Genomic DNA, 22,003 nt, shown 5'->3' with positions numbered 1-22,003 from the left:
AGCTACTTAAAAGACCAATAATTTGTTATACGCAATTGAAAAATGACTTGTACTTATAAGTATTTGGTCCAAATCGGAACATATTTTGATATAGTTGCTATGGGGCATAAGGTGTGCATATTTTACCGGATTTTGACGAAAGGTGTTTTACATATATACCCGAGGTGGTGGGTATTCAAAGTTCGGCCCGGCCGAACTTAACGCCTTTTTACTTCTTTTAATTGGACATTTCGATTTTGCACAGATCATGTTGAGTTATATCGAAATATGATCCGATTTGGAACAAATACTTATAAGTACAGTAGCTACATCTAAAAATAAATAGATCTGAACCATATATGACACGGATGTCAAAAAGACTAACATAAGTCACTGTGTCAAATTTCAGTGAAATCGGATTATAAATGCGCCGTTTTTGGGGCCACGACTTTAAATCGAGATATCGGTCTATATGGCAGCTATATGCAAATCTTGATCGATCTGGACCAGATTGCAGAAATATGTGGAGGGGCTTAACTGAACTCTGTCCTAAATTTCTGCAACATCGGAAAATAAATGCGCCTTTTATGGGCCCAAAACATTAAACGAGAGATCGGTGTATATGGCAGCTATATCCAAATCTGGACCGATCTGAGTGAAATTGAAGAAGGATGTCGAAGGGCCTAACACAACTCACTGTACAAAATTGCGGCGACATCCGGAAATAAATGCGCTTTTTATGGCCCCAAAACCTAAAACCGAGAGATCGGTCTATATGACAGCTATATCCAAATCCAGACCGAACTGCGCCATAATGCAGAAGTATGTTAAGGGGCTTAACGGAACTCACTGTCCCAAATTTCGGCGACATCGGACAATAAATGCGCCTTTTATGCGCCTATGACCCTAAATCGAGGGATCGGTCTATATGGCAGCTATATCCAAATCTATTCCGATCTGAGCCAAATTAACGAAGGATGTCAAAGGGCCTACCACAACTGACTGTCCCAAATTTCAGCAAAATCGGAAAATAAATGCCCCTTTTATGGGCCCAAAATATTAAATCGAGAAATCGTACTCTATGGCAACTATATCCAAATCTGGACCGATCTGAGCCAAATTGACGAAGGATGTCGAAGAGCCTAACGCAACTCAATATCCCAAATTTCAGCAAAATCGGATAATAAATGTGACTTTTATGGGCCTAAGACCCTAAATCGGAGGATCGGTCTATATGGTAGATATATCCAAATCTGGGCCGATCTGAGCCAAATTGACGAAGGGTGTCGAAGAGCCTAACACAACTTACTGTTCCAAATTTCAGCTATATCGGGTAATAAATGTGGCTTTTATGGGCCTAAGACCCCAAATCGGAGGATCGGTCTATATGGCAGATGTATCCAAATCTGCACCGATCTAAGCCAAATTGAAGAAGAATGTCGAAGGGCCTAACACAACACACTGTCCCAAATTTCAGCAAAATCGGATAATAAATGTGGCTTTTATGAGCCTAAGACCCTTAATCGGCCAATCGGTCTATATGGGGGCTATATCAAGATATGGTTCGATATAGCCCATCTTCGAACTTAACCTGCTTATGGATCAAAAAAGAATCGGTGCAAAGTTTCAGCTTTATATCTCTATTTTTAAAGACTGTAGCGTGATTTCAACATACAGACGGAGAGACCGACGGACATGTCTAGATCGTCTTAGATTTTTACGCTGATCCAGAATATATACACTTTAAAGGGTCGGAAATGGATATTTCGATGTGTTCCAAACGGAATGACAAAATGAATATACCCCCATCCTTCGGTGGTGGGCATAAAGATGTATTTCTTATCCATTTCACCCAAATTATCCACATATCAACTGGAGGTCAATTTGTGTACATGCGGAAGCCACCGTGGAGTAGATGTTAGTATGTCGGCCTTTGATGCCGAACGCCTTGGTTCGAATCCCTACCTGAACATTTCTGAGTTATCCTGCCATGTTAAAACTTCTCTTCTAAGTGGTGCCACTATGTGGCACGTCCATAGGACTCGGCATACAAAAGGAAGCCTTATTTCATTAAGCTTCAAACTTTCATCGAAAGTTTCATAGGAAATTTAGAATTAAGTAATGTATCCAAGGTTTGGCCACCCTAAAATACTTCCTACTTTTTGGCTGACTTCACTTGTTTTCAGCTGAAGGCACCCTTATATACTCTCAGAGAAAACAAGTAAAAGCGTGCTAAGTTCGGCCGGGCCGAATCTTATATACCCTCCACCATGGATCGCATTTGTCGAGTTCTTTTCCCGGCTCTCTTCTTAGGCCAAAAAAAAAGGATATAAGAAAAGATTTGCTCTGCGATTAAAGCGATATTAAGATATGGTCCGGTTTGGACCACAATTAAATTATATTTATGTTGGAGACCTATGTAAAATGTCAGCCAATTCGAATAAGAATTGCGCTCTTTGTGGGCTCAAGAAGTAAAATAGAGAGAACGATTTATATGGGAGCTGTATCGGGCAATAGACCGATTCAGACCATAATAAACACGTATGTTAATGGTCATAAGAGAATCCGTCGTACAAAATTTCAGGCAAATCGGATAATAATTGCGACCTCTGGAGGCTCAAGAAGTCAAGATCCCTAATCGGTTTATATGACAGGTAGGTTATCAGGTTATGGACCGATTTGAGCCATACTTGGCACAGTTGTTTCATTCCAATCGAATAAGAATTGCACACTCTAGAGGCTCAAGAAGTCAAGACCCAAGATCGGTTTATATGGCAGCTATATCAAAACATGGACCGATATGGCCCATTTACAATACCAACCGACCTACACTAATAAGAAGTATTTGTGCAAAATGTCAAGCGGCTAGCTTTACTCCTTCGGAAGTTAGCGTGCTTTCGACAGACAGACGGACGGACGGACGGACGGACGGACGGACGGACGGACGGACGGACGGACGGACGGACGGACGGACGGACAGACGGACGGACATGGCTAGATCGACATAAAATGTCACGACGATCAAGAATATATGTACTTTATGGGGTCTCAGACGAATATTTCGAGTAGTTACAAACAGAATGACGAAATTAGTATACCCCCCATCTTATGGTGGAGGGTATAAAAAAAACTTGTATGTATGTGCTCTGAAATATACGAAAATAATAAACTTTTTCAATTGTAACAGTTAAAATCATTTCACATGCCAACTAAACAAAACTCATCTCCAGCCTGCCATAGGTGATGTCACACAAAAAGGCGTTACCAACAAAATGAAGAACTAAGATAAAGATATAACATCATCAGCAACAGAAACAGAAACAGTGTCAGCGACAGTGACAGAAATGGGCACCAACAGCTTGGCTAGAGCAAGTTTGGTACTGGCAAATATAACGACAATGACTATGGCAAAAAACAAAAAAAAAAAAAAAAAAAAAATAAAAGGAAGCAGGCCTTCGTAAGTTAATGTTTTAATCTCAATCTAAACGATTTTATCTCGTTCAAATTGATTTTAGTTTTGGCATTAGCCATGCCTCTCATTGCTGGCTGGGTAACAATAAACGTAACATAAATATTTATTTCCCCAACCGCTTACTTCCTGCAGAAACTGTATAAATACCGGAAGTCGACAAAGAGCGTCCCTTTTTTTAGGAAGTACTCGTAATTATAGAGATGTGTGATTGTGAGTGAGTAAAAGTATTCGAGAGAGTTGCCAAATGCAATTGGTTGACAAAAGTGGGAAAATAAATTTTATTCGTACTGAACTTCCAAATCCCTTTAATTTGAGCTCCATATTGCCATGGCCGGTAAATACGAACCGTTTGGAGGGTGTTTTGGGGCTAGGGCGGCCACCGGCACATTGCACTGAAAATAGATATCAAATTCGTTCCGTATTTCCAAGGAAATGAAATTCAGTTTAGGGGGTGCTTAAGGGCGTACCCCAAAACACTTGGCTCCAAAATTGGATATCAAATTCGTTTTTTACTCTCAAATACCTTCCATTGAAGTCCCATATTGTCATAATGGGTCAAATAACCCATTTGACATAACTTTGGGAGGAAAAGCGCCACCTAGACTTGAACGCAAAGTTAAATGTCATATTCGTAATCTACTCCCTAATACCTTTCATTTGAGTCGCATATAGCCATGGTCGCCTAATGTGCCTATTCGGGGGTATTTGGGGTGGGCGACCTCAAATTACTTGGACCTAATGTTTTATGCCATATTTGTAATCTACTGCCTAATACTTTCATGGACTTCTAATATATCTGATTAGAGGAGTTTTGGGGTTGGGGGGCCGCTGGGTACTTGGACCCAAATTTTTAATACGATATTCGTTTTCGGGTCTACAATACCTTCTATTTGATACCCTTATTGTGCCCATCGGACCACTTTCGGATATGGGTTTCGGTCCGCCTTTACCCGATATCTAAAAATTATATAGCATATGTTTGCTTCCTAACAAACGTATACAATCTATAAAGATTTTAAGAAAATCGGTTCAGCTAAGTATCATATAATCATAATGGGTCTAAAGGCGTTTTTGAGGGGTGGCGTGACCCTCTATACTTCGATCTCATTTTTTATGCCAGATTCAAAATCTACTCCCGAATACCTTTGTCATTTGAGCCCCATATTGAAATGAACGTTCAATAGGTCTGTTCGGAGGAGTTTTGGGGTTAGGGCGGCCCGATGGGTTTAGACTTAAATTTTTATACTATATTCGTATTCTAATCTCCAACACCTTTCATTTGATAACTAAATTGTCCCGATTGGTCCACTTTTAATTGTGGGTTGTGTTTTTGGTATAAGGGGGAGGGTCCGTCACCCTTCCGATTCCGAAAATTATATAGCCAATGTTTCTTTCCAGACCAACCCTCGCAATGTGCGAAAAATTCGAGAAAATCGGTACAAATAAGCCGAGTCCCATTTATCCTTGATTGGCTAAGGTGCCCATATTGTTCGTTGTTGTGAGGGTGGGGTGACCCCCTATACTTCAACATGAATTTGTATGCCAGATTCTTTATCTACTCCCGCATACTTTTCATTTGATAACCACATTGTTCCTATCGGTCCACTTCAGATTTTGGGTGGTGTTTTTGGGGTAACGGTGGAGGGACCGCCCCCTTCCGATATCAAGAAATTATAAAGCCTATTCCTACTTCCTGACCATATTCATAATCTACTCCCGAATACCTTTCATTTGAGTCCCATATTGTCATGATCATCAAATTAACCTATTTCAAGGGGTTTTGGGGCTGGGGCGGCCCCCCAGGTACTTGGACCCAACTTTTATAATGAAATTCGAACTCTACTTTTGAATATCTTTCATTTGAATTCCATATTGTCCCGATCGGTCCACTTTTATTTTTGGGTAGTACTTTAAGGGTAAGGGGGAGTGTCCGCCCCCCTCCAGATATCAAAAAATTATACAGCCTATGTTTCCTTCCAGACCAACCTACATAATCTGTGAAAATTTCAAGGTAATCGGTTCCGTTTTTGAGTCTATACGCAACAAACAAACAAACAAACATAAATTCAATTTTATATATAAGATATCCGATAACTAGCTCACGGACCCTTCAGATGTTAATCTGAACTTACCCTCAATGAGGATCTTTTCCCTGCGGAAGTGCTTCCACCAGCAACTTTGCTAGTGACATATTAAGGGAAGCCAGAGTCTATTTAAATTTATTAAATCAGGGCTGGTATATCTCTAATGCTTAGCGGTGGGAGAAGATAAGCAATTGGACCGGTATTGGGAGGCCAATGGGCTGATGTTTTTGTGCACTTACTCAAATGTATGGAATAACGTGTGTGAATCTGCCTCCCATTGATTTAGACTAATATTTGCAAAGCGCTATGTCTTAACTTCTACGTAGCATTAAGTCTTAGATCCAGGTATTTTAGTCCAACATTTTAGAACCATGCCGTCATTCACCTGTAGCCCTTGAGTAAGTTCAACATCAAATCGTTTTGACATTAGAGGAAACTTCTTCCCGTGAAGCGGCATAGATCTATCTGTCAAACCGGACCATGGACAGGGTTCAAATTCTCCACCCCTGTTGCGTAAGGCTCATCGTCTGTATCAGACAGGAGTTCATCCTCTTAAAGCTCGTTTAATCTCGCAACGATGAGTTTCCTCAAGTATCCAAGCACCGTGGAAAAACAGTGCTCCCAACCTTCCTCATTTCGCTGGATGCTTCGCAGTGGGTGATTGCTCCTCAAAGGCTTCCCATCCTGCTGCTCTCGAAGTGCCCTTTTTCCGCTCAGCCACAACTGATGATAATTCATCTAAAAGACCCTTTCACAGGGTTCTATCAGGTTCGAATCTTTTCCCTCCTCTTTTTATCGAGGTAGGGGTCTTAGCTGATTCCACTAATTCGTCTGGCTTTTGCGATGTGGACGACAGTTTTTTAGACAAGTCGTCACTAACAATTGCTTACACGTCTCCTGAATCTGCAATTCCACCGCTTCCATACACCTTTAGGCCCACCTTGTTCAATCAGTAGGACATAAATACTTTAGATTTGTTGCGGTCTTCAGGGCAGCCATTTCCCAGCAACTTAGTAAAGATTGGGATCGCCAGTCCTTAGTCTCCCAAGTATGAATTCTTGATCTGAAGAATTCTTTGCTACCCTTGGGTGTGCCATTGGCTGAGAAGAGATATCGTTCTTCATGACCAAACCAAGCTTCTCTAGGCCAAATTTCAGCAATCTACTTTGGCAACCGTAATAATGCCTGATCTTTGATCCCATAAACATATAAGAATGAATCGACCCCTTAACCAGTCAGCAATTTGGAAGAGGTCTTGGCAATTTCCTAAGAATGTGGGAATATACCGATGTAAGTCCATCGACTATAACACTCCATATGTTGCTATGAATTCAGGCCCTCTCTTTTCCCTAGATAAAAATCTCCATAACCAAGCTGTATTAAGCGACACAAGCAAAAGATCTGTCTAAACTTACCAAGTTTTTATTTGTTTTAATTCATGGTAAATTATCAAGCAGACAAATCGAAGAAAGTGCCAAAACAACACAGAGAAACGAAACCATCTGGCATCAATGTTTTAAGGAATTCACAAAAGATTAAATGAGATATTGACAGCCTCCCCTTTTACAAAGCCTGGCACACCAAAAGCAACTGAGACAGAAAGTGGTCGTTACAACTGTGTGTGAATTATGATAGTGACTTGACTCAATTGAAGTGCTAAACTTTTTATTTTCGCCATATTTTGGATCATGGCCAAATATAATAACACAAAGGGTAATTTGTTTTTGTACTCTAAAGTACTCGCTTAAAAATGGCAGTAACTATTGTTGGTCATGTAACAAAAATTTACCTTACATGCAGTAGTGAAAAAAACCGACGTTAATTTACTTTTTTAAATAAAGACATGAACTAATATTTTTCTACTCGAAAAAAGTTACACTGTACCACAGTTACGGTACAGTGTAACTTTGAGCATTTATTTGCAATGTTAAGAAGGAGAAGAGGCTAAGCCATTTTCAAGTATACCGATTGAGTAAGAATCACTTCCGAAATATCCAGGTCCGTCTATATGTCTGTCCGTCTGTCTGTTCTTGTATCCATGCGATCTTGTTACAGTTCGCATTTGTTGTTCGATTATCGCAAAACTTTGCACAATGGCAAATGCTACTGACTTTGGAAAAAATTAGTTCAGATCTATGAGTATTTTGTGCAAAGCAAGATTTTCTTTAAAAATTGGAACAACTTCCAACACCATTTGGATGCTTTTTCGCTTCTAAACATAATGATGACAAAGAGAACGTTGGTCATCTAAAAAGCGGCTACAACCGTTCATTTGGCTTTTCGTTCAGCTTTTTTTGCTTGAAGCACAAAGTAAAATGACTTCTAGTGTAATACTTAAAATAAAAAAAGTATACATTCCCCTTTTTGGTTTAAAATCCGTCCTATTTTGTAAGCCAAATTCTTATAGTTAACAAAAAAAAATAAATTATTGCTAAATATTTACAATTAATGGTTTTAATTAAAATTAGTTCATTATGTCCATAAATTAAACATGAGAAAATCCCCAATACCCTTATGAATGTGAGAACGTAGATGTACATATTGATAAGGGGGAATATACGTGATTTTAGCTTTATGTACCAGCTTTGAGCTGTTCTAAAGAGGTACGAAACAAACTACCTATGTGCCCAAGCAGTGGTGGAAAGAAAGGACGAATTAGGGCCTTGTGGTTTATAAACTCATTTTCTTCAAACGTTGGCAGTTAAAAGCGACCCAAACCATTCACAGCCATTTTCATACATTCGCCATTCCGTTTGTAACACCTCCAAATATTCGTCTAAGATCCCGTACAGTTGATATATTCTCGATCGTCATGACATTTTAAGGCGATCGGGCCATGTACGTACGTCCGTCCGTATGTCTCTCGAAAGCACACTAACTTTCGAAAGAGTAAAGCTAAGCGCTTGGAATTTTGCACAAATACTTCTTATTTGGAACAACAAGTAGAAAGGCGTTAAGTTCGGTCGGGCCGATCTTTGGATACCCACCACCTCGGGTATATATGTAAACCACCTTTCGTCAAAATCCAGCGAAAAATGCATACCTTACCATAGCAACTACAATATATCGAAATATGTTCCGATTTGGACCAAATACTAATAAATACAAGTCAGTGTTCTATTGTGCATAACAAAACATTGATCTTTTTAGTGGTTATATCAAAAAATAAACCGATCTGAACCATACACGACAAGGATGGCGAAAAGCCTAACATAAGTCACTGTGTCAAATTTCAGTGAAATCGAATTATAAATGCGCCTTTTATGGGGCCAAGGCTTTAAATCCAGACATCGGTCAATGTGACAGCTATATTCAAATCTGGTCCGATTTATGCCAAGTTTCAGAAAAATGTCGAAGAACCTAACACAACTCACTGTCCCAAAATTTCTTCGAAATCGGACAATAATTGCGCCTTTTATGGCCCCAAAACCCTAAATCGAGAAATGGGTCTATATGGCAGCTATATCCAAATCTGGACCGATCTGAGCCAAATAAAAGAAGAATGTCGAAGGGCTTAACACAACTCACTGTCACGGTGACATCGGACAATAAATGCGCATTTTATGCGCATAAAACCTTAAATCGAGAGATCGGTCTATATGGCAGCTATATGCAAATCTGGATCGATCTAGGCCAAATTGCAGAAATGTATCGAGGGGCTTAATATAACTCACTGTCTTACATTTCGGCGATATCGGACAATAAATGCACCTTTTATGGGCCCAAAACCTTATATCGAGAGATCGGTCTATATGGCAGCTATATGCAAATCTTGATCCATCTAGTCTTAATTGCTAAAATGTATCGAGGGGCCTAATTTAACTCACTGTCCCAAACTTCGGCGACATTGGACAATAAAAGCGCCTTTTATGGGCCCAAAACCTTAAATCGAGAAATCGGTCGATATGGCAGCTATATTCAAATCTGGACCGATCTGGACCAAATTGAAGAAGGATGTCGAAGGGTCTAACTCAACTCACTGTCCCAAATTTCAGCAAAATCTGATAATAAATGTGCCTTTATGGGCCTTAGACCCTAAATCGGCGGATCGGGCTATACAGCACCTATATCCAAATCTGGACCAATCTGGGCCAAATTGAAAAAAAAAAGTTGAAGGGCTCAACACAACTCACTGTCCCAAATTTCAGCAAAATCTGATAATAAATGTGCCTTTATGGGTCTAAAACTCTAAACCGGCGGATCGGTCTATATTAGGGCTATATCAAGATGTAGTCCGATATAGACCATCTTCGAACTTAACCTGCTAATGGACAAGAAAGTATTCTGTGCAAAGTTTTAGCCCAATATCTCTATATACAATACTCGCGTTCCTCTTATTTGAGCCTCATATCGCAATAGTCAGCAAATACTTCCTATTTGGGTGGTGTTATGGGAGTGGGTGGCCCCATAGACACTTTTCCCGAATATTGATATGCGATTCGTTCTTTACTTCCAAAGGCCTTTCATTAGAGCCTCATATTGCTATGGTCGTAAATTTGTCCGATTTCGGAGTGTTCTGGACGTTGGGGTGGACCCCCAGAAACTTGGTCCCACATTTGGATATCAGATTCGTATTTTACTCGCAAATACCTTGGCGCTTGACACAAGCGACTTTACTCAAAATCCAAGTTTTTTTTTTAATTGCTGCCTACGTCAAATACTTCGAATTTTCTGGTCAAACAGAACTTCAAATGAAGAATTGCATATAAGAATAAACACTACCCCTGTCGGTGTAGAAATCCCGAAGAGAAAATGGACTTGGTTGGGTCATATCCTATATGATATGACCCAATCCTACGCCGACAGCGCGATGGCATTGCGAGAAATGTCCTAGTCTGGAACCCATAAGGACAGCGAAGTAGAGGAACGTCCAAGAAACTTAAATCCAGATTCGTTGACAAAAGAGAGTTGGAAGCAACCCATACATCATGGAATCAAGCCAAGGCTTTGGCGGACGATAGAGTTAGATGGAGAAAGCTTTTTGATGCACACTGATCATTTTGCTATTGGTCATATTTTATAGTAACATATTTAATATATTCCAATTGTAAATAAAGGGCATACATATATACACACAAGGTGTACACGGCCCGCTCTGCTGCGCCGTCATTAGCACCCCGCAAAATATAAGTTTCTTACTTACTATCATATGCATCCTTCCATTACAATTTGTTTATCTACTATCAAATACCTATTATTGAACCCCATATATCCATGATTGACGAATATTCACATTTTTATACCCTCCACCATATGATGGGGGTATACTAATTTCGTCATTCTGTTTGTAACTACTCGAAATATTCGTCTGAGACCCCATAAAGTATATGCATTCTCGATCGTCGTGACATTTTATGTCGATCTAGCCATGTCCGTCCGTCCGTCTTTTTAATTTTTAATTTTAATTTTATTTTTTTTAAGATAGGTGTCGCTTATTTCTCCCAGAAATGAGTTTTACTGCGAACTTAGATCGCAAAAATAATAACAAGCCCTTTACGCATTTTGGAAAGCAATTTTATTGCTTCCATAAGGCCTTAAATTGGAAGCCTTCCTTAGTGCATCCTTTGTGCCCGTACCAACTACATATATACGCGTACATACATCCAGCACTACAGGGTTCGTTTGTAAAGGCATTTAATGCCTCGATTATAAAGCGTTTTCCAACGCTGTTCCACTATAAATACTTTTTCCGTTTTTGTTTGTTCGTTTCGGGGTTTCTCTCTCATCGTTTGGGTTCTTATGAAATCGATGTGTATCCTTCAGCACTGCAGCACACTTAAAAATCAGAAAGAAAAGAAAAAACTTTTTCTTTTATGTTGCTTTTAACCCTCATTGCTGCTGCTGCTGCTTGCGTTTTTTTTTTTCGTTCTCCTCAAATGCTGTTTCAGTTGCACACTCGAAGAAACAAAAGCCTTTGCATGGATGTACCAATTCAACTATCTTGGCTTTTACGTTACACCAAAAGCATTTCGGCTGTAATTTGTGATGACAATATTGTTTAAACCAAATTGATGGATTAATACTATACTGTACATGTATTTTGAAGGTCATGGGAGAAGCCGTTGTACAAAATTTCTGTCAAATCGGATGAGAATTGCGCCCTCTAGAGGCTCAAGAAGTCAAGATCCCAGATCGGTTTATATGGCAGCCATATCAGGTTATGTACCGATTTGCGCCATAAGCACAGTTGTTGCAAATGAAAAATATTCAGGAGAAGACTACGTTTCTGGCATACAAAATCAGATCGCAGTATAGGGAGCCAATTCAAAAAAATCAAAAAAAAAAAAAAAAAACAAGCAAAAGCGTGCTAAGTTTGGAAGGCGCGAATCTTATGTACCCTCAACCATTGATCGAATTTGTCGACTTCTTTTCTCAATATTTCTTTTTAGGCAAATAAAGGATAAAAGAAAATAATTAGGGAGATAATAAATAGGGAGAACAGTTTATATGGGAGATGTATCAGGCTATATTTGACACAAATGACACGTTGAAGGCCATGAGAAAAGCCGTTGTACAAAATGTCAGCCAAATTGGATAATAATTGCGCCCTCAAGAAGTCAAGATCCAAGATCAGTTTATATGGCAGCTATAACAGGTTATGGACCGATTTAAACCATAGGTAGCAGAGTTGTTGAAAGTCATAGCGAAACATGTGGTACAAAATTTCAGCCAAATCGGATAGGAATTGCGCACTCTAGAGGCTCAAGAAGTCAAGACCCCATGTCGGTTTATATGACAGCTATATCAGCTTATATACCGATTTCAAACATACTTAGCACAGTTGTTGAATGTCATAGTGAAACACGTCGTGCAAAATTTCAGACAAATCGGATAGGAGCTGCGCGCTCTAGATGCTCCAGAAGTCAAGACCCTGGATCGGTTTATATGACAGCTATATCAAAACGTGGTCCGATAAGGCCCGTTTACAATCCCAACTGACCTACGCTGATAAGAAATATTTGTGAAAAATTTCAAGAGTCTAGCTTTACTCCTTCGAAAGTTTGCGAGCTTTCGACAGACAAACGGACGGACGGGCATGGCGGGATCGACTTTAAATGTCATGGCGATCAATAATATATATACTTTATGGGGTCTTAGGCGAATATTTCGAGGAATTACAAACAGAATGACAAATTATTATACCCCCATCCTATGGTGGAGGGTATAAAAAGAATCCAGTTTTGGGACCAAGTGTTGCAAGCCCTTTTATGCATGGCAAAGTACCTCACATATGTTGCCAACATAAGGAGGTGCTTATGTCGCCAACACTTAAATTTTTTTAAAATGTTCTCGCCAGAATTTAAACCTACGCGTTTAGTTTCATAGTTGGACCTCCTTACCTCTGCGCTTCAATGAAACGAATTCGAATTCATATCAACATTCGGGGTGAAATGTACCCATCTTGAGTCTACACAAAAACAGGACTTGTACATGACGAAAAAAGCAAATTTTGCCCATGAACATTCCAATAAGCAACAGGGACAAACTACTCACATATCAATGAGTACTGTCCGATTCAAGTTTAAGCTCAATGATAAAGAGCCTCCTTTTTATAGCCGAGTCCGAAAGGCAGGGCGACACTTCTCTCTCTCTCTCTCTCTCTTTGGAGAGAAGTTTTTACATGGCATAGTACCTTACAAATGTTGCTAGCATTATGAAGGGAATATCACAGCTGAATTATTTTTTTTTATGGTCTCGCCAGGATTCGAACCCAGGCGTTCAGCGTCATAGGCGGACATGCTAACCTCTGCGCTACGGTAGCCTCCATGATCAGTTATATATGAGGGTTATTATTTGCGACATTTTAAATAGGAGGAAAATTGAGGCTTTTGGTCGCTTAAGAAGTCAAATCGGCTGATGGGGGCTAAAACTATTTATGAACTTATCTGATTTTATGTGAATATTAAGAGTCATAAAGTTGATAACCATACCAAATATCAACCAAAACGGAAAAATTGGGGCTTCTGAGAAAGAGATTCAAGATCAAATCGAAAAATCATTTTATAGGGGAGCTACACAATCCAAATCTGAACTTATTTAGCCCATATGAAATGTCCGATGGCCTTCACCAATAAGAACTATCTGCGCATAAATGCAAGTAGACATCTTCAACCGTTCGTGATTTCGACAGACGGACGGATGAACAGATATGACTAGATTGACTTAAAATGTCTAAACGTTAAGAATAAACTTGCATACATAATTCATGGAATCTCAGAGCAGTATTTCGAGGTGTTACAAATGGAAAGACTTGTTGGGTTTAGCAATGGGTATAATGACCTTCAAGTGACTTCCAACATTTTTCCTGTCAGCGTGTAGGTGGCAAATTTTTTTATACCCTGCAACACAACTGCAGTACAGGGTATTATAACTACACTTATATACTACAGGTATACCGATCGAGTCAGAATCACTTTCTGATTTGATTCAGCCATGTCCGTCTGTCCGTCTGTCTGTCCGTCTGTCTGTCCGTCTGTCTGTCCGTCTGTCTGTCCGTCTGTCTTTCCGTCTGTCTGTCCGTCTGTTTGTCCGTCTGTCTGTCCATCTGCCTGTCTATCTGTCCGTCTGTCTGTCCATCTGTCTGTCCGTCTGTCTGTCCATCTGTCTATCCGTCTGTCTGTCCATCTGTCTATCCGTCTTTCTGTCCGTCTGTCTGTCCATCTGTCTATCCGTCTTTCTGTCCATCTGTCTATCCGTCTTTCTGTCCGTCTGTCTGTCCGTCTGTCTGTCCGTCTGTCTGTCCGTCTGTCTGTCCGTCTGTCTGTCCGTCTGTCTGTCCGTCTGTCTGTCCGTCTGTCTGTCCGTCTGTCTGTCCGTCTGTCTGTCCGTCTGTCTGTCCGTCTGTCCGTCTGTCTGTCCGTCTGTCTGTCCGTCTGTCTGTCCGTCTGTCTGTCCATCTGTCTGTCCGTCCGTTTGTCCACCTGTCTGTCTGTCCGTTTGTCCACCTGTACAAACTACAGGTCAACTACAGGTTTTCATCCGATCGTCTTCAAATTTGGAACGGGCATGTTTTTCGGCCTAGAGACGAAGCCTATTGAAACTTGAAAAAATCGGTTCAGGTTTGGATATAGCTCCCATATATATGTTCGTCCGATTTGCAGTAATAATGCAATAAAATCGAATTTTCTTGCGACTCTCGATATTATTGGTGAATTTCATGGAAATCGGTTCATATTTAGGTATAGCTTTCATGTATATATATTGCCCGATTTTAACTTCTAGAGTCATAGCACGCGCATTTACTGACCAATCTTGCCAAAATTTTGGGCAACGGTTCCCTCAACAACTGCCACAACTTTTGAGAATTTTACTCGAAATCGGTTCAGATTTAGATATAGCTCATATATATATTCGACCGATTTTGAGAAATATTGCAATATAGTGCTAATTTTTTAACCGATTCTCTCGAAATTTGGCAAAAAGTATTTTCTCCTGACTCTCGACAGTGCTGACGATATTCATGGAAATCGGTTCAGATTTAGAAATAGCCCTCATGTATATGTATCGCCCGATTTTAACTTCTAGAGTCACAGCAAGCGCTTTTATCGACCAATCTTGCCAAAATTTTGCACAATGCTTTCGACGGCGACTACCACAGTTTCTGAGAAGTTTTCCCGAAATCGGTTCAGATTTAGATATAGCTCCCCTATATAAGTTCGTCCGATTTTGAGAAATAATTCAATAAAATTCTCATTTGTTAACCGATTCTCTCGAAATTTGGCAGAAAGGATTTTCTCCTGACTTTCGACATTACTGGTAAATTTCATGGAAATCGGTTCAGATTTAGATATAGCTGTCATATATGTATATCGCCCGATTTTCACCCCTAGAGCCACTGCAACCACATTTATTGACCAATCTTGCACAACGCTTTTCTCAACGACTTCCATAATATCTGAGAAGTTTGCTCGAAATCGGTTCAGAGTTAGAAATAGCTCCCATATATATGTTCGTCAGATTTTGGGTAATTTGCATTAATGTTGTCATTTGTCAACCGTAGTTGTAACAGAACATATTTGCTCGAAATTTGATACGGATTGTTTAATAACCCATCTGAAAACTTCCGCCGAGGTCCATCAAAATTGGATATAGCTCACACATTGTACTTAAAGTGTTGGTGTAGGGTATTATACAGTCGGCACCTCCCAACTTTTGCCCTTCCTTACTCGTTTTTATTTTGCCTTTTTTGACCGCATATTTGACGATTATTAAAAGCCTTTACGAACTCTGAGTTTCAAAATTGTATCGACGTTGCTACACCGAGCTTTATCGTTGATGTTTTGAATCCTTTTCCTTTTTGTTTTGGATTTTTATTCGAGTGTTTGTGTTTATTATACCTGTCCTGGTTGTATTAGGTACTTGAGAGTATATAGAACACAACGCTTATATACAAGTACCGATAAAAACGTGTATATAAACAAAAACAATAACACAACTACGTTTAAATCATCGATTGAAGCGTTCATAATATTTCCATTTGGCTGAGTCTCAATTAAAACTTTGCTTCGTTGCAATGCAAATCGTTTAAAGGCTTAAATATTGTTCCAAAAAAACAAAAAAAGAGTTGAAGAAAAACACCAAGAAAATAATAATAATAATAAACAAAATCTCTAAGTGATTTCTTTTAAGCACACACACACACACACACACACACACATACATGCTCATATACCTTGCATACTATATCAATGCCATAAGCAAAAATGTTGCTTGCATTTACGGTGAACAGCAATCTTTTAAATACTTGCTTGCCCCTGTATATTTTATGAAGAACACTTTGTGATGTTCCTTTTGTACTCTTAAATATGCTGGAAAAGCACAAAAACATGGTGATGGGTATTCGAAATGCTTGTCCTTCATGTTTTTGTTTTTCTTTTTTTTTTGCGTTTAGAAAGTTTACGATTGGACTTTATACAAAACCTTCGTACACACATACATACAAGAATCATGCAAGTATTAAATAAACAATTTTAAATATTTTTAGTTCTGCTGAGGTTAAAACAATTTTGAGTGGAATTTTCGGCAGAAAATATATAAGCCCGTAACCATTTACCAATGTAAAATTAAGGAATCGAAACACTAAGTTTGTATCGCAGTAAAATTTAATGTAATTTAGCTATCTCAATTTTTATACCCTCCACCATAGGATGGGGGGTATACGAATTTCGTCATTCTATCCATCTTGGATACATAGGTACCCACCACCTCGAGTACATAGGTAAGCCACCGGAGAAAATTGAATACCTTATGTCTTATGATTATGAATGCCCCACTTTGGGGACAAGACTTTAAACCGAGATATCGGTCTATATGGCAGCTATATGCAAATCTTCATCGATCTAGACCAAATTGCAGATATGTGTGGAGGGGCTTAACTTAACTCTCTGTCCAATATTTCGGCAACATCGGACAATAAATGCGCCTTTTATGGGCCCAGAACATTAAATCGAGAGATCGGTCTATATGGCAGCTATATCCAAATCTGGACCGATCTGGGCCTAATTGACGAAGGATGTCGAAGGGCCTAACACAACTCACTGTCCCAAATTTTATGGCCCCAAAACCTAAAACCGAGAAATCGATCTAATGGCAGCTATCTCCAAATCTGGACCGATCTGTGCCATAATGCAGAAGTATGTCAAGGGGCTTAACTTAACTCACTGTTCCAAATTTCGGCGACATCGGACAATAAATGCGTCTTTTATGGGCCTGTCTGTCCCAAATTTCACCTAAATCGGATAATAAATGTAGCTTTTATGGGCCTAAGACCCTAAATCGGAGGATCGGTCTTTACGGCAGCTATATTCAAATTTGAACCGATCTGAGCCAAATTGACGAAGGATGTCGAAGGGCCTATGACAACTCACTGTCCCAAATTTCAGCAAAATCTGATAATAAATGTGGCTTCTATGGGCCTAAAACCCGAAATCGGAGGATCGGTATATATGGCAGCTATATCCAAATCTGTACCTATCTGGGCCAAATTGGCGAAGGATGTCGAAGGGCCTAACGCACCTCACGGTCCCAAATTTCAGCAAAATCGGATAATAAATGTGGCTTTTATTGGCCTAAGACCCTAAATTGGCGGATCGGTCTATATGAGGGCTATATCAAGACATAGTCCGATATAGCCCATCTTCGAACTTAACCTGCTTATGGACAAAAAAAGAATTTGTGCAAAGATGCAGCTCAATATCTCTATTTTTTAAGACTGCGATTTCAACAGACAGACGGACGGACATTTCTAGATTGTCTTAGATTTTTACGCTGATCAAGAATATATATACTTTATAGGGTCGGAAATGGATATTTCGATGTGTTGCAAACGGAATGACAAAATGAATATACCCCCATCCTTCGGTGGTGAGTATAAAAATGGAGATATTGAGCTGAAACTTTGCACAGATTCATTTTTGTCCATAAACAGATTATGTTCGAAGATGGGATATATAGGACTATATCTTGATATAGCCCACATGACCGATTTAGGGTCTAAGACCCATAAAAGCCACATTTCTTTTCCGATTTTGCTGAAATTCCGGACAGTGAGTTGTGTTAGGCCCTTCGACATCGTTCTTCAATTTAGCCCAAATCGGTTCAATTTGGATATAGTTGTCATATATTGTAGACGGGTCTCTCGATTTATGGTTTTGCGCCCATAAAAGGCCCATTTATTGTCCAAAGCCCATTTATTCGCCAAATTTTGGGACAGTGAGTTGTGTGAGCCGCTTCGAAAATTTTCTGCAACTTGACTTAAATCGGTTCAGATTTGGATATAGCTGCCATATAGACCGATATCTCGATTTAAAGTCATGGCCCCATAAAAGGCGCATTTATAATCCGATTTCATTGAAATTTGACTCAATGACTTATGTTAGGCTTTGCGACATCCGTGTCGTATATGGTTTAGATCGGTTTATTTATAGATATAGCTACTAAAAAGACCAATATTTTGTTATATACAATCGATCAAAGACTTTTGCCTATAAGTATTTGGTCCAAATCGGAACATATTTCGATATAGCTGCTATGGGACATAAGGTATGCAATTCTCGCCGGATTTTGACAAAAGGTGGTTTACATATATACCCGAGGTGGTGGGTAACCAAAGAGAACACATGCTACTCGCCTATGCGGACGACATCGACATAATAGGTCGGTCACCGGAAGTACTAACAGCAGCCTTTGAAAGAATCGAAAGGGAGTCAGTGAAATCGGTCTGGCTGTAAATAAAGATAAGACGAAATGGATAGTATCAACTCCCAACCAATCAGAGAAAGAAAATGGAGAAATTTGGGAACCACAAATTTGAGATAGTCAGCGACTTTATCTACCTCGGCGCCCCCGCAACCGAAACGAATGACACCAGTTTTGAGATAAAGCAAAGTATAAAACTGTCAAAAAGATTCTACTTTGGACTTTGTAGGCAGTTTAGAAACAAGGCTACATCTCGACAGACGAAGTAGACAATATACAATACACTGATACTACCCATATTGTTATGTGGTTCTGAGGCATAGGTACTTGTGAAAACAGATGAGGCAGTGTTTCCTAAGAAGAGATGCCAGGAAATGAACACGACAAATGCGATCCATGGTGGTGGGTATCCAATATTCGACCCGGACGAATTCAGCACGCTTTTGCATGTGTTTGTTCAATATTGCAAAAAAATATAATTTTGCCGATAGTATCGATAAGAAAAATATCAAGCGATATTCAGACAAAAAAAGAAAATATCGATAGTGCCATTGATATTTTGCCAGCTCCACTACTAACTGGTATCGCTAAGGTCTTGCAGATGGCATACGACTGGGCTAGACCTAGGGGTATCAATGTTCACCCATAGAGGACTGAAACGCGTGTTCACGAGGAAGATGAAGATCGGCCAATTTGACGCACCACTTTTCCTCAATAGAACAATTTCGATATCTAACAAAGTCAAATACTTAGGATTGAGATGGACAGGAAACTGAATTGGAAGTGTCAAATTTAGGAGAGTACCGAGGAAGCTCACAGATGTTAGGCACTATGTAGACGGGCCGTAGTCTCGAAGTTGGGTCTGAATCCGAGGATAATCCACTGGCTGTACTGGAGCGTGATAAGACTTACGTCTCAGTAGTTTAATGAACTGTGATGGAGAAAAAGTGCGACGTAAGGATAATACAACGGGTTCAGAGAACATAGTGTCTTGGCTTAAACGCAGCGAAGAGGATCATGCCCCTAGGGTGCTGTAGTCTAGAAATCCGACATACAGATTAAGTGTGAGACAACCACTGCGGCTATGAGAGAATGGATAGAGGCTAGGAGCAGGTTAAACCATCGATAGGAACGACAGGAAACCTGGAAGGAGTGGAAAAGGTTTCCGATCGGATACCTAAGCGATACTTGAGGTCGAGTGCGAGGCACTTCTGCCAGTGGCACAGTCTTGGTTTGACGGAACTCTGGTATTGCCACTTGGAAGATCATACTGCAGATAGAACAAAGCTAGAGAACAGAGTACGCATAGGGGTCAACATTAAGAACTCAGGGACTGAGATCTGCTTTCGTCTGCCTGACTAAAATACGATCATGTAGACGGACATTCGGCCGATAGCGGAATATGTGAGGTGTTGTGGTGTTAACGCTAAGACGTATAGTGTGAACATCTTTAGGGACAGTAAACTGGGCATCGGGGCAATAACAACCAGGACGGTAAGGTCACGCACAGTCTTGGAGTGAAGAAGGAGATAAACGCCTTTTCTGAGAATGGCACGATCCGCATCGTTTGGGTGCTGGGCCATTGCGGAGTAAGGGGAATGAAAGAGCAGACGATTTGGCATTGAAGGCCAGATTACTGTCGTCAAAAAATTTTTCCGAGAATGGCACGATCCGCATCGTTTGGGTGCTGGACCATTGCGGAGTAAGGGGAATGAAAGAGCAGACGATTTGGCAGTGGAGGCCAGAGGACTGTCGTCAATAAATTTGATTAACCCGATGTCTTTCGGGTCGACTCAGTCCGATTTAAGGGCTTAGGTATGAACGCTCTGGAATAGTGAAACGGTTGGTACGACGACGAAAATCCTATGGGGAGATCCTGACCGTGAGAAGACGATGCTATTACTCAAATGAAATAAGAAGGAGGTCAGTATAGCTTTCGGTATCATAAGAGGACTCATAGGACTACGAGCTCACTTATACAAAATCGGTGCGGCAAGTGATAGCATGTATAGGGCACATGTATACGATGAGACGTTGGAGCATTTCCTATGTCATTACCCGGCTTTAGCGGCTAAAGCTTAGTGATGGTGTCAACTTAGGGGTGTGATATTGATAAAACTTAGGTATTTTGTAAGCAGCATATAATTTCTGACTTAGATTTTCTTTTTCAAGGTTACTTTTTATTATTTAGGGCGCACAAAAATGCGATTACTGGCTTAGGTGTATGTCCATAGTGGCTTGTGGCGGATTAATATCCGCACCAATCTTTCAACCTAACCTTACTAGTATGTATCGACAAAGTTTTTCAAGTATGTTTTTCAAAGTCCCGGGCCGCTAAAAGCAGATACTGATGTGTCTACAGGAGTTCCTATGTTGAGTACCGTGGCACGAAGGCCTGTGGAAACCTTTCCCTTGTTTTGGTTATGGATGTGTATCCTTGCCTCTCGCAAAATATTCGTGGACTCAAAAAACCCTACAATATACGAAGTTCATGTGAGACAAAGGGTCGAAGCATAACATGGACCGTCTATTGTCAATAGAGAAGATGCTGCTGTGCAAATTTACATATCTCGGTAAGTCATTAGAAATGGTGAAATCTACTGCAAATGGCATGACATCCGAGGACGTCGTGGAAGAAGAGACTGTATACACTTTAGGTTCTCGTTTCTTTGAGAACTTGTCTGATTTTGCGGATGTGAACATTCGCAAGTTATTGGATTTTCTGTTTGAGGCAGTGTTGCTGCGGGGTTGTGTGGCTAATAGACATTAATTTCGCACAAAAGTATTATCCGCTTCCGCTATGATAGACCACTGTACACATGTTGCAATTAACGATATCTGCAGAAACTATGATATCAGAGACAAAGGGTTCAACTTTGGGAAATTAGTTTTTTTAACACTTTTCTGAGTTAACGGTTGTGAATATCCACTAATAGTTTCAAAGCACTCTGGCTGGTTAAATAAAATATTTACCTTTTCTTATTCCCATGGTATCACAATGGACTAAAATGTCAAAGTGAGTCTGATAGCAAACTAAATCCTAATCTAAACTTTTGCAACGAAAAAAAGCAAGGTTTTGAATCGTAGACTACATTGACTCAATTGATTATAACACAGTATTACATTTTTAAAGTTATGGTTGCATATTCAAAGCCTTAATTGGAAGCTAACATTTCATCTTTTATCATATCCGTTCTATGATGTAATGTAACAGCAAGGGAAAATCCAATTCATATTTGTAAATACAGATTTGCTCTTGCTTCTTCTTTGG

Source organism: Stomoxys calcitrans, chromosome 2, assembly GCF_963082655.1.
Source record: "Stomoxys calcitrans chromosome 2, idStoCalc2.1, whole genome shotgun sequence".
Taxonomy (NCBI): Eukaryota; Metazoa; Arthropoda; class Insecta; order Diptera; family Muscidae; genus Stomoxys; species Stomoxys calcitrans.
Note: the sequence above shows the minus strand (reverse complement) of the source record.